Below are 13,177 nucleotides of genomic sequence, written 5' to 3' on the forward strand. Positions count from 1 at the left end.
CGTGCTGACTGGGTGATTACAGTGAACTTACAGACAGGGGATGTCTGGAACATTACTTTCTGATAGGTGCAGACTTTTAAAAGAATCCTGTACCGATGACAATGATGAGAATTCATATAAGGCCTCTGTACTAAACCGTATACTGCTTCCTTGGGTTTCAACGAATCGTGACATTTTTAATAGTGCTAGAAAGTGATGGCATCATTCTTAAAAATTTGACCTTAAACTACTATCTTGGAAAATTGTAAACTTTAAAATACACATGTATGCATTTATATAAAATGCATTTGTTCCAGGATATACTGCACTATAATTAGTTTTGTCCTATGTCACTTACAGTAGGCAGTAAAAATATGACAAAACTGACTGGTTATGGACCCCATGGGGGATTCTCAGGGTTTTCTGTATTTCCAAAACCACTTACTGTACAGCAGTTGCTCAGTCCAAATGCGAAAATACTATCAAATGAGTAGGGAGGCTGGCCAGCATATTTTGTATACATCGTTTCTAATTAGTGCTTTTGAATAAAGGAAATGAGAATCCCCCAAGAGGAGACTGACTAGTCCAAAACTTTTCATATGTTTATTACCTACTGTAAGCATCAGCAACATAGGAGAAAAGGAATGTATAGTGCATTTAAAACTATGTGCGCATGTATTTTAAATTGTAGTATTTTTTTTACTATTGGATAGCAGTCCACACTGCAAAATAGTTTGTGTTGCTTCGAAACATCGTTCTTCATTTTTTTATTTATTTTTTTTTTTTTTTATTACCTTCCTTTTTTTTCTTAAAAGTTGAGTTCACCTCTAAGCTCATTTTAGTGGCATGCACAGGAAATTTACTGATTTCCCGGGTTGAAGAAATTAACTGGATTTGTTCTTCCAATGTACATGTACTGTTTTTATCCGTGCCTTATCTGTACTGTCACAGCTTCCTGTCCTTCCACTGCTCCCAAGGGGTCCTTACTCCTGAATTGTTATTGCATCCCGACATGTCTGAGTTTTCCTTGTGGACATGGCTGAGCTACCTAGGCTATAGGGAGAGATATGTAATAGATCATTTATTAATATAAGCAGCACCCTACACATCCCGTAATCACAGCATCATTTTAGAAAAAGCGCCAGCCTTTCTGTGACACAGTGGAAAATCAAAGCGTATTCCTTTCCGTGGATTAACAGGAATCTTCTTACTGTAACTGGCATATCAATGATGTCACTTGTAGCAGCTAGCTAGGACTGCATTGCATAGTGAGGACAATGCTGTCAGTAAAGCCCAGTAGTGTAACTAAAGAGCTTTGGGCCCCGTGCAAGTTCTACATTGAAAATTGTATACTTAACTAATATGGTGCAACAAAACCTGCCAAAGACATTCGCAGTATGAGAGGTGTAAGCAGAGGAGGGGAACAATTTAATGATGATCACTATAGAAAGCATATATAGAAGTGATCATTACCAGCACAGCACCATTGAAAAGCTAATACTGTGGTTAAAGGGATACTGTAGGGGGGTCGGGGGAAAATGAGCTGAACTTACCCAGGGCTTCTAATGGTCCCCCGCAGACATCCTGTGCCCGCGCAGCCACTCACCGATGCTCCGGCCCCGCCTCCAGTTCACTTCTGGAATTTCTGACTTTAAAGTCAGAAAACCACTGCGCCTGCGTTACCGTGTCCTCGCTCCTGCTGATGTCACCAGGAGCGTACAGCGCAGGCACAGACCATACTGGGCCTGCGCTGTGCGCTCTTGATGACATCAGCGGGATCGAGGAAATGGCAACGCAGGGGCAGTGGTTTTCTGACTTTAACCACTTGCCGACCGCCCACAGCCCATGGGCGGCGGCAAAGTGGACGCCTAAAGGACCGCAATACGCCTTCAGGCGGCGCGTCCTTTAGGCATGCCGGGGGAGCGATCGCGTCATTGATGACGCGCGCTTCCCCCGGCAACTGGCTCCGCCCACCCGCCGTAACATCCCGCCGGCCATACGGAAGCGCCGGCGGGATGTTAACCCCGCGATCGCCGCTACAAAGTGTATAATACACTTTGTAATGTATACAAAGTGTATTATACAGGCTGCCTCCTGCCCTGGTGGTCCCAGTGTCCGAGGGACCACCAGGGCAGGCTGCAGCCACCCTAGTCTGCACCCAAACACACTGATCTGCCCCCCCCCCCCCGCCCACTGATCGCCCACAGCACCCCTCAGACCCCCACCTGCCCACCCCCCAGACCCCTGTTTGCACCCAATCACCCCCCTAATAACCCATCAATCACTCCCTGTCACTATCTGTCAACGCTATTTTTTTTTTATCCCCCCCCCTGCCCCCTCCTGATCACCCCCCCACCCCTCAGATTCTCCCCAGACCCCCCCCCCCCCCTGTGTACTGTATGCATCTATCTTCCCTGATAACCTGTCAATCACCCGTCAATCACCCATCAATCACCCCCTGTCACTGCCACCCAACAATCAGCCCCTAACCTGCCCCTTGCGGGCAATCTGATCACCCACCCACACCAATAGATCGCCCGCAGATCCGACATCAGATCACCTCCCAAATCCATTGTTTACATCTATTCTCTCCTCTAAACACCCACTAATTACCCATCAATCACCCATCAATCACCCCCTATCACCACCTGTCACTTTTACCTATCAGATCAGACCCTAATCTGCCCCTTGCGGGCACCCAATCACCCGCCAACACGCTCAGATTGCCCTCTGACCCCCCTTATCAATTCGCCAGTGCATTAATTACATCTGTTCTTCCCTGTAATAACCCACTGATCACCTGTCAATCACCTGCCAATCACCTATCACCCATCAATCACCCCCTGTCACCCCCTGTCACTGCCACCCATCAATCAGCCCCTAACCTGCCCCTTGCGGGCAATCTGATCACCCACCCACACCATTAGATCGCCCGCAAACCCGCCGTCAGATTACCTCCCAAATGTATTGTTTACATCTGTTATCTTCTCTAAACACCCACTAATTACCCATCAATCACCCCCTATCACCACCTGTCACTGTTACCTATCAGATCAGACCCTAAGCTGCCCCTTGCGGGCACCCAATCACCCGCCCACACGCTCAGATTGCCCTCAGACCCCCCCTTATCAATTCACCAGTGCATTAATTACATCTGTCCTTCTCTGTAATAACCCACTGATCACCTGTCAATCACCTGCCAATCACCTATCACCCATCAATCACCCCCTGTCACTGCCACCCAACAATCAGCCCCTAACCTGCCCCTTGCGGGCAAACTGATCACCCACCCACACCAATAGACTGCCCGCAGATCCGACATCAGATCACCACCCAAGCGCAGTGTTTCCATCTATTCTCTCCTCTAAACACTCACTAATTACCCATCAATCACCCATCAATCACCCCCTATCGCCACCTGTCACTGTTACCCATCAGATCAGACCCTAATCTGCCCCTTGCGGGCACCCAATCACCCACCTACACGCTCAGATTGCCCTCAGACCCCCCCTTATCAATTCGCCAGGGCATTATTTACATCTGTCCTTCCCTGTAATAACCCACTGATCACCTGTCAATCACCTGTCAATCACCCATCAATCACCCCCTGTCACTGCCACCCATCAATCACCCCTGTCACTGCCACCCATCAATCAGCCCCTAACCTGCCCCTTGCGGGCAAACTGATCACCCACCCACACCAATAGATCGCCCGCAGATCCGACATCAGATCACCACCCAAGCGCAGTGTTTCCATCTATTCTCTCCTCTAAACACCCACTAATTACCCATCAATCACCCCCTATCACCACCTGTCACTGTTACCCATCAGATCAGACCCTAATCTGCCCCTTGCGGGCACCCAATCACCCGCCTACACGCTCAGATTGCCCTCAGACCCCCCCTTATCAATTCGCCAGGGCATTATTTACATCTGTCCTTCCCTGTAATAACCCACTGATCACCTGTCAATCACCCATCAATCACCCATCAATCACCCCCTGTCACTGCCACCCATCAATCACCCCTGTCACTGCCACCCATCAATCAGCCCCTAACCTGCCCCTTGCGGGCAAACTGATCACCCACCCACACCAATAGATCGCCCGCAGATCCGACGTCCGATCACCTCCCAAGTGCAGTGTTCACATCTGTTCTCTACCCTAAACACCCACTAATTACCCATCAATCACCCCCTGTCACTGCTACCTATCAGATTAGACCCCTATCTGCCCCTAGGGCACTCAATCACCCGCCCACGCCCTCAGACCCCAGCCCTGATCACCTCGCCAGTGCATTGCTTGCATCTATTCCCCCCTCTAATCACACCTTGAGACACCCATCAATCACCTCCTGTCACCCCCTAGCACACCTACCCATCAGATCAGGCCCTAATTTGCCCCGTGTGGGCTCCTGATCACTCGGCCAAACCCTCAGATCCCCCTCAGACCCCCTTCCGATCACCTCCCCAGTGCATTGATTGCATCTATTTTCCCCTCTAATCACACCTTGAGACACCCATCAATCACCTCCTGTCACCCCCCTAGCACTCCTATCCATCAGATCAGGCCCAATACAACCTGTCATCTAAAAGGCCACCCTGCTTATGACCGGTTCCACAAAATTCGCCCCCTCATAGACCACCTGTCATCAAAATTTGCAGATGCTTATACCCCTGAACAGTCATTTTGAGACATTTGGTTTCCAGACTACTCACGGTTTTGGGCCCGTAAAATGCCAGGGCGGTATAGGAACCCCACAAGGAACCCCATTTTAGAAAAAAAGACACCCCAAGGTATTCTGTTAGGTGTATGACGAGTTCATAGAAGATTTTATTTTTTGTCAAAAGTTAGCGGAAATTGATTTTTATTGGGTTTTTTTCACAAAGTGTCATTTTTCACTAACTTGTGACAAAAAATAAAATCTTCTATGAACTCACCATACACCTAACGGAATACCTTGGGGTGTCTTCTTTCTAAAATGGGGTCACTTGTGGGGTTCCTATACTGCCCTGGCATTTTAGGGGCCCTAAACCGCAAGGAGTAGTCTAGAAAACAAATGTCTCAAAATGACCCGTGAATAGGACGTTGGGCCCCTTAGCGCACCTAGGCTGCAAAAAAGTGTCACACATGTGGTACCGCCGTACTCAGGAAAAGTAGTATAATGTGTTTTGGGGTGTATTTTTACACATACCCATGCTGGGTGGGAGAAATTTCTATGTAAATGGTCAATTGTGTGTAAAACAAATCAAACAATTGTCATTTACAGAGATATTTCTCCCACTTAGCATGGGTATGTGTAAAAATACACCCCAAAACACATTATACTACTTCTCCTGAGTACGGCGGTACCACATGTGTGGCACTTTTTTACACCCTAAGTACGCTAAGGGGCCCAAAGTCCAATGAGTACCTTTAGGATTTCACAGGTCATTTTGCGACATTTGGTTTCAAGACTACTCCTCACGGTTTAGGGCCCCTAAAATGCCAGGGCAGTATAGTAACCCCACAAATGACCCCATTCTAGAAAGAAGACACCCAAAGGTATTCCGTTAGGAGTATGGTGAGTTCATAGAAGATTTTATTTTTTTGTCAAAAGTTAGCGGAAAATTGATTTTTATTGTTTTTTTCACAAAGTGTCATTTTCCACTAACTTGTGACAAAAAATAAAATCTTCTATGAACTCCCCATACTCCTAACGGAATACCTTGGGGTGTCTTCTTTCTAAAATGGGGTCATTTGTGGGGTTCCTATACTGAACTGGCATTTTAGGGGCCCTAAACCGTGAGGAGTAGTCTGGAAATCAAATTTCGCAAAATGACCTGTGAAATCCTAAAGGTACTCATTGGACTTTGGGCCCTTTAGCGCAGTTAGGGTGCAAAAAAGTGCCACACATGTGGTATTGCCATACTCGGGAGAAGTAGTACAATGTGTTTTGGGGTGTATTTTTACACATACCCATGCTGGGTGGGAGAAATACCTCTGTAAATGACAATCTTTTGATTTTTTTACACACAATTGTCCATTTACAGAGTTATTTCTCCCACCCAGCATGGGTATGTGTAAAAATACACCCCAAAACACATTGTACTACTTCTCCCGAGTACGGCGATACCACATGTGTGGCACTTTTTTGCACCCTAACTGCGCTAAAGGGCCCAAAGTCCAATGAGTACCTTTAGGATTTCACAGGTCATTTTGCGGAATTTGATTTCCAGACTACTCCTCACGGTTTAGGGCCCCTAAATTGCCAGGGCAGTATAGGAACCCCACAAATGACCCCATTTTAGAAAGAAGACACCTCAAGGTATTCCGTTAGGAGTATGGTGAGTTCATAGAAGATTTTATTTTTTGTCACAAGTTAGTGGAAAATGACACTTTGTGAAAAAAACAATAAAAATCAATTTTCCGCTAACTTTTGACAAAAAATAAAATCTTCTATGAACTCACCATACTCCTAACGGAATACCTTGGGGTGTCTTCTTTCTAAAATGGGGTCATTTGTGGGGTTCCTATACTGCCCTGGCATTTTAGGGGCCCTAAACCGTGAGGAGTAGTCTGGAAATCAAATTCCGCAAAATGACTTGTGAAATCCTAAAGGTACTCATTGGACTTTGGGCCCTTTAGCGCAGTTAGGGTGCAAAAAACTGCCACACATGTGGTATCGCAGTACTCGGGAGAAGTAGTACAATGTGTTTTGGGGTGTATTTTTACACATACCCATGCTGGGTGGGAGAAATAACTCTGTAAATGGACAATTGTGTGTAAAAAAAATGAAAAAATTGTCATTTACAGAGATATTTCTCCCACCCAGCATGGGTATGTGTAAAAAATACACCCCAAAACACATTCTACTACTTCTCTTGAGTACGGCAATACCACATGTGTGGCACTTTTTTGCAGCCTAACTGCGCTAAGGGGCCCAAAGTCCAATGAGCACCTTTAGGCTTTACAGGGGTGCTTACAAATTAGCACCCCCCAAAATGTCAGGACAGTAAACACACCCCACAAATGACCCCATTTTGGAAAGTAGACACTTCAAGGTATTCAGAGAGGGGCATGGTGAGTCCGTGGCAGATTTCATTTTTTTTTGTCGCAAGTTAGAAGAAATGGATTCTTTTTTTTTTCTTTTTTTTTGTCACAAAGTGTCATTTTCCGCTTACTTGTGACAAAAAATAATATCTTCTATGAACTCACTATGCCTCTCAGTGAATACTTTGGGATGTCTTCTTTCCAAAATGGGGTCATTTGGGGGGTATTTATACTATCCTGGAATTCTAGCCCCTCATGAAACATGACAGGGGGTCAGAAAAGTCATAGATGCTTGAAAATGGCAAAATTCACTTTTTGCACCATAGTTTGTAAACGCTATAACTTTTACCCAAACCAATAAATATACACTGAATGGTTTTTTTTTTATCAAAAACATGTTTGTCCACACTTTTCGCGCTGCATGTATACAGAAATTTTACTTTATTTGAAAATTGTCAGCACAGAAAGTTAAAAAAATCATTTTTTTGCCAAAATTCATGTCTTTTTTGATGAATATAATAAAAAGTAAAAATCGCAGGAGCAATCAAATAGCACCAAAAGAAAGCTTTATTAGTGACAAGAAAAGGAGCCAAAATTCATTTAGGTGGTAGGTTGTATGAGCGAGCAATAAACCGTGAAAGCTGCAGTGGTCTGAATGGAAAAAAAGTGGCCGGTCCTTAAGGGGTAGAAAGACTGTGGTCCTCAAGTGGTTAAAGTCAGAAATTCCAGAAGTGAACTGGAGGCGGGGCCGGAGCATCAGTGAGCGGCTGTGCATACACAGGATGTCTGCGGGGGACCGTTAGAAGCCCCGGGTAAGTTCAACTCATTTTCCCCCGACCCCCCTACAGTATCCCTTTAAAGGAAGGGCCCCTAGTGGGAATCCAGTGCAGGAGGTTTGGGTGCAGCCGGTGTCACCATAGACCATAATAGGAATTACGGCTATAGTGGCGCACACTGAGTAACTTCGACGCCGTCAGAAAACAGAGCTAAAGTTACTTTTAAAATGCTGTAATTCGGCCGCCAGCAATCGTTGGAAGCCGAATTACATATTTCCCTACCATCCACGTCGACCTAGAGGGGGAATAGTAGTTAACGTCGCCAGGAGTTGTGCAGGAGCAGGGTTAGCCATATATATCGGCTATATCATGCACCCAAGTATCCCGGCGGCTTTTTCATAGGTACGCTAGTGGGCCCCTCTGGTCTAAGGGCCACCCAGTGCAGTCACAACCTCTGCATACCCTATTGCTACGCCACTGGTAAAGCCCCACCTCAGGCACAAATATTTTCCTAGATCTGTGAAAAATGTAGGCTTCCTACACGTTAGATGTTTTCTGAAAAGGTGGACGGTCGGGCCGCCTCTGCCAAGACTCTAGCGTGTGTACGGCCCTGATGCATCGCTGAGAGACCCAAATTGCTAAATTGTCTTGGCCGGACGTAGGCATCGATTACAATGCAATTTGCCGCAATCCAAACAATTACGATGACTGCAAAATCACGTGTGGAAAACTCTATCAGAAACTGAATCGCAGAGCAAATGCGGAACTCTTGGAACCTGTGAATCGCACACACCAAACAGCTCTGTCATTTGTGCTCCCTGCTGTGATGGTTTTAACTGCACAGCATTCATAAGACACTGACATATCTGTGACTATCCAGTTTGGGAAACTTTGGAGCTATTAAGTGTTTATATAATGCATTTAGTCTGTTGTACTTATTCAATTTAGGTTATTTGTATAGCATATTGCACTCTCCAGTCTCCACAATAAGTTCTAGTCCTTTTATGTTGTTAGAAACGGTCTCCAGCAACAACAGTCTCCTGGTGCTTTCCTTTGCTGGGACCAGCTTTCATGAGCAGAGCAGCTCGTTACCATCTGAAAGCAGCTGGAGAATTGCCTGTGATTGCTGGTGTGTAGTGGGACACAATCCCTCTGATTCTAGGAGAAACCTCTGCCGGTTTGATGTCAGGGCAGCGAAAAGCAGAGATGTATTTCAATGCCAGTAATCCTCTTACTCGCTTCATAGTAGTTTTCCACGGGGCTGAATCTGAACGTTTTTTCTCAACAGTTGGTAATACTCAGAAATTCGCTGCACAACATGAGTGCGGCTTCATAGCTTTTTACTGTACCAAGCAGTACAAAACTGATGGCTGCGATGGGGAGAGGGACATTTAATCAGCTCTCTTACGTGATGTATTCATGTCTAGCTTGGCAGTGGTGCAAGGTAGTAAATATTAGGTAAATATCCATTGATGGTTAACAACCTGTTACATGTTCGTATGTGTGTGTGTGTTTCGCTTAAGGTGTATGTGTGTGTGTATATATATATATATATATATATATATATATATATATATATATATATATATATATATATATATATATATATATATATATATATATATATATATATTTGTTAGACTGCCTTTCAGAAACTGCTTTTGAAAAAAAATAAGAAAACCCTGAGAATCTCCCATGAGGAGATGGACTGGTCCAAATCCAAAACCTGTCGGCTCTGTCAGGTTTTAGCTGCTTACTTTTTTTGATGGAATGATCCTTTAACTATATATATCTAACTGTGCTCAAATAAGTTTGAGTACAATCCACTACTGAGCCTAATGATCTGACAAAGGGAAGTGACTCCCTAATCCTTAAAAGGAACATGTGCTGAGTAAAATTATTGAAAATAAACACATGCTGTAGCTGCAAATGAATATTACATACTTGCCTCACCATCATTTCCTCTCAGAAGCTCGCCATTTTCTTCTTACAGTGATCCCTTCCAGTTCTGACATTATTTTAGGTAGACACAGAGTAAAAAAACGGCACTGCTTCTAAAACTATTTATTCTTGCATAACCTTCAAGTAAAAAACATCTTGCAGACAAAAAAGTTCCACATTAAAACATACCCTTAGCACCAGCACCTGAGCACCCACCGCTCACTAATCACCCAGCCACACTACCTTCCCCCCCAAGGGTATGTTTTATACTTACTGTGGAACTTTTATTTTTTATTTTTTGTCTGCAAGATGTTTTTTACTTGAAGGATATGCAAGAATAAATAGTTTTTGAAGCAGTGCCGGTTTTTGTGTCTACTTCTCCTAACTGATGTATATCTAATAGCCAGAGCACGCTTCAACTCTGCTTAAAGGGACACTGAAGTCAAACAAAAAAAATGAGTTTTACTCACCTAGGGCTTCCAATAGCCCCCTGCAGCTGTCCGGTGCCCTCGCCGTCTCCCCCCGATCCTCCTGGCCCCGCCGGCAGCCACTTCCTGTTTCGGTGACAGGAGCTGACAGGCTGGGGACGCGAGTGATTCTTCGTGTTCCCAGACACATTAGCACCCTCTATGCTGCTATATGGTATATGATATATGCTATAGCAGCATAGATGGCGCTATTGTTGCCAGGAATGCGAAGAATCACTCACGTCCCCAGCCTGTCAGCTCCTGTCACCGAAACAGGAAGTGGCTGCCGGCGGGGCCAGGAGGATCGGAGGGAGACGGCGAGGGCACCGGACAGCTGCAGGGGGCTATTGGAAGCCCCAGGTGAGTAAAACATTTTTTATTTTTTTTTTACTTAAGTATCCCTTTAAGAAAGGAAGGAGCGGCACCTTTGCCACAAGCTTCACCAGCTCAGCCCTTGAGCCATTGTAATGCCAGCCACTGTTTGTCTCACATACCTCTGACAATATTTTGTCAGAACTGAAATATAGAAGTTGCTGTCAGTTATATTTCAGCTGCTGTCAGTTACAACTGAATGTGCAAGGTAATGTCCATGTTTCCCTATTGCTCAACTGGGCGATATTACAGTTTAACAGTGTGCTGACCAGGAAGCTGTTATGGGGCAGTGGCCATTTTCAAAATGGAGGACAGAGAATTCCATTGATATTAGTGAACAAACAGGACGCAGGAGAGGAGAAAGAGATTGAGGAGTACACAGGAGGTAAGTATGACGTGTGTATCCTTATTTTGACTTTAAAATTTCGGTTCAGGTTCTCTTTAAGTTTTTGTTAATTCCAATAAGAGTATCTTGTGCAGTGCTCACCCTCATTCTGATGCTATGTGTTGCCTAACATGGCTACAATTATCTTTACAGCCCTTTTATAATAGAGTACTCTCTTAGCTGACAGGAATTTTGCATCTTGCACTCAGGCCTCCATAGCATTCCTAGCACTGTGTTTTCAGTACAAAAAAAAACAAAACACACACACACACTCCATTTGACTTGCATAAACATTGCAACTCTTTTTATTAACGGAAGCATTTAAAAAAAAACCCCGCAAATGCATCGCTGACTGATCTAAAAGCACTCTGCAGTGTGTATCAGGCCTAAAACGGTCAAGTGTGTCCCCTGCCTAAGGAAACTGGTCTTGATCCCCGCCAGCCAACATAAATCCAGCATGTGTATAGGCCTTAAAGGTATGTACAGGTGTTGAATAATTGTCACCCACCGTGATCGTTGGTGACGGTTTAGGAACAATACCATATGGACATGCTGCTGGTCTAGCTTCCGAGCAGCCTAATCTCTTCTATGAAAAGGTCACAACAACTGGAACATTTGTCATCCTAAGCCCCATTTACATGATACGATTCTTTGTGCGATTTGATTACGATTCTATTTACGATCCGATTATATCCGACATGTCCAATCGGGATTAAATTCGATTTGCCATTGTTTTGCAAAGGCAAATCGAATTGAATCCCGATCTGACATGTTGGATTTAATTGGATCGTAAATAGAATCGCACAAAGAATCTTATCGTGTAGATTGGGCTTTAGATTATCCCTGCCAGCTGTTTTCCAGCAGTGTCACTAGGCATAACTGTAAAACATTTACATATGAAATTAGCAGATCAACAAATAGAGCTGCTCTCATCTACACAAATTGTCTGTTTCCCGTCTTGTGTCTCTGCGTCTTCTCGCTATTTCTATATTTTTTTTTTTATAGCCTTGGGGCCCGTTTCCACTAGGGCTAAATGTAGCTCAAATCTGCACCGAATTGACAGCGTTTCCCCACAGGTGAGTCGGGCAGGTAAACTCTGCCTATACTTTCTGTTGTTTACCGTCAGAATCACACTGTAGTGCAATTCTGGACGGCATGCTGCTGCTTTCTGCAGCACTCACCCAAATCTGGATTCATGCTCACATCAAGTGTCAGCGTGTGTTGCTTGTCGGTGGAAATCAGCCCTTAGACCCTGAACAAGGATGCAGATCAGATGCATTTGCTGCATGCTTGTTTCAGGTGTGTGATTCATACTCTACTGATGCATGAAAGATCAGCAGGACGCCAGGCAACTGGTATTGTAGAAAAGGAATGGCAATCTCTATGTTCCTCTCAGGTTAGTTGTCCTAAATCCACCCTGTGTATTTACAGGAACTGGTAATGTCACTGCGGCACTGGGAGCCGTGTGCCCTAATGACTGCACTAGAGTGGACTGGCACAGCCGACTCAGTGATTGTCACAGCATGCATGTGTGTGTCTGTGTTTTTTCATTATAATTTTCTGCTGATCTTGTACCAGGAAGTGTTGTAATTGTCTGTTTTCCTGTTCTCTGACAGCAGACCTGAGTGCTACTGAAAGAAGGGGATCTGCTATGTTCCAGGAGCCACTGCGGTATGGAGAAGGAAATGCATCCTAGGGGTGAATAGAACATTGCTACATCTTGAATAAACTCTCTACACATTTTGGCTACTAGATCTTAAACATACCTATAATAATGGTGGGCACTGGTGCCAGCGTCTGGGTCACCTCAGAGTTCTGTGCCTGGCATTATTCACAGCACTGCCTAGATCTCTTGCCAGGCTGTGTGCAGTTTGATCACTAACTGCAAACACACCATAGTCCCTCTGTCAAATATTTGTTTTCTCTCTCATTTGCTGATGCCAAAGATTAAATTGTAATAGATAGCGGCTGAAGGAAAGCCTTTGCAGCCTCTACATAGCAGCTGTTATATTCCTGAGCACACAACTTCTGGTGATCTCAGCACTGCACCACAGTTGTCCTCTTTTCAGACTCATCCAATTCATGTTGTAGAGAACCTGTCGTCCAGCAGATACAGGCAAGGCTGGATTTATACTTTTTCTCCCCCAAGGCCAACTTTCTTGCAGCTCTCCTATGTGCAACATCCCCCTCCTATTCCTTTTGCAGCCCCCTATTCCATTCATATAT

General features: G+C 44.8%; 1 protein-coding gene across 9 annotated transcripts in view; it reads left to right on the plus strand.

Moving 5' to 3' along the window:
* MANSC1 (MANSC domain containing 1) overlaps window positions 1–13,177 on the plus strand; it is a 69,663-nt gene that overhangs the window by 37,783 nt on the left and 18,703 nt on the right. For 3 of the 9 annotated variants that reach the window (XM_068277315.1, XM_068277313.1, XM_068277311.1), the window contains exon 2: window positions 12,568–12,649. The exons of 2 other annotated variants lie outside the window; for them this stretch is intronic. The gene's annotated coding sequence lies outside the window, so the exon portion shown is untranslated. The remainder of the gene's footprint in view (window positions 1–12,567; window positions 12,650–13,177) is intronic. 4 more of the 9 variants (XM_068277312.1, XM_068277314.1, XM_068277317.1 and 1 more) reach the window with 3 other exon arrangements.

Source organism: Hyperolius riggenbachi, chromosome 3 (genome assembly GCF_040937935.1).
Source record: "Hyperolius riggenbachi isolate aHypRig1 chromosome 3, aHypRig1.pri, whole genome shotgun sequence".
Classification (NCBI taxonomy): Eukaryota; Metazoa; Chordata; class Amphibia; order Anura; family Hyperoliidae; genus Hyperolius; species Hyperolius riggenbachi.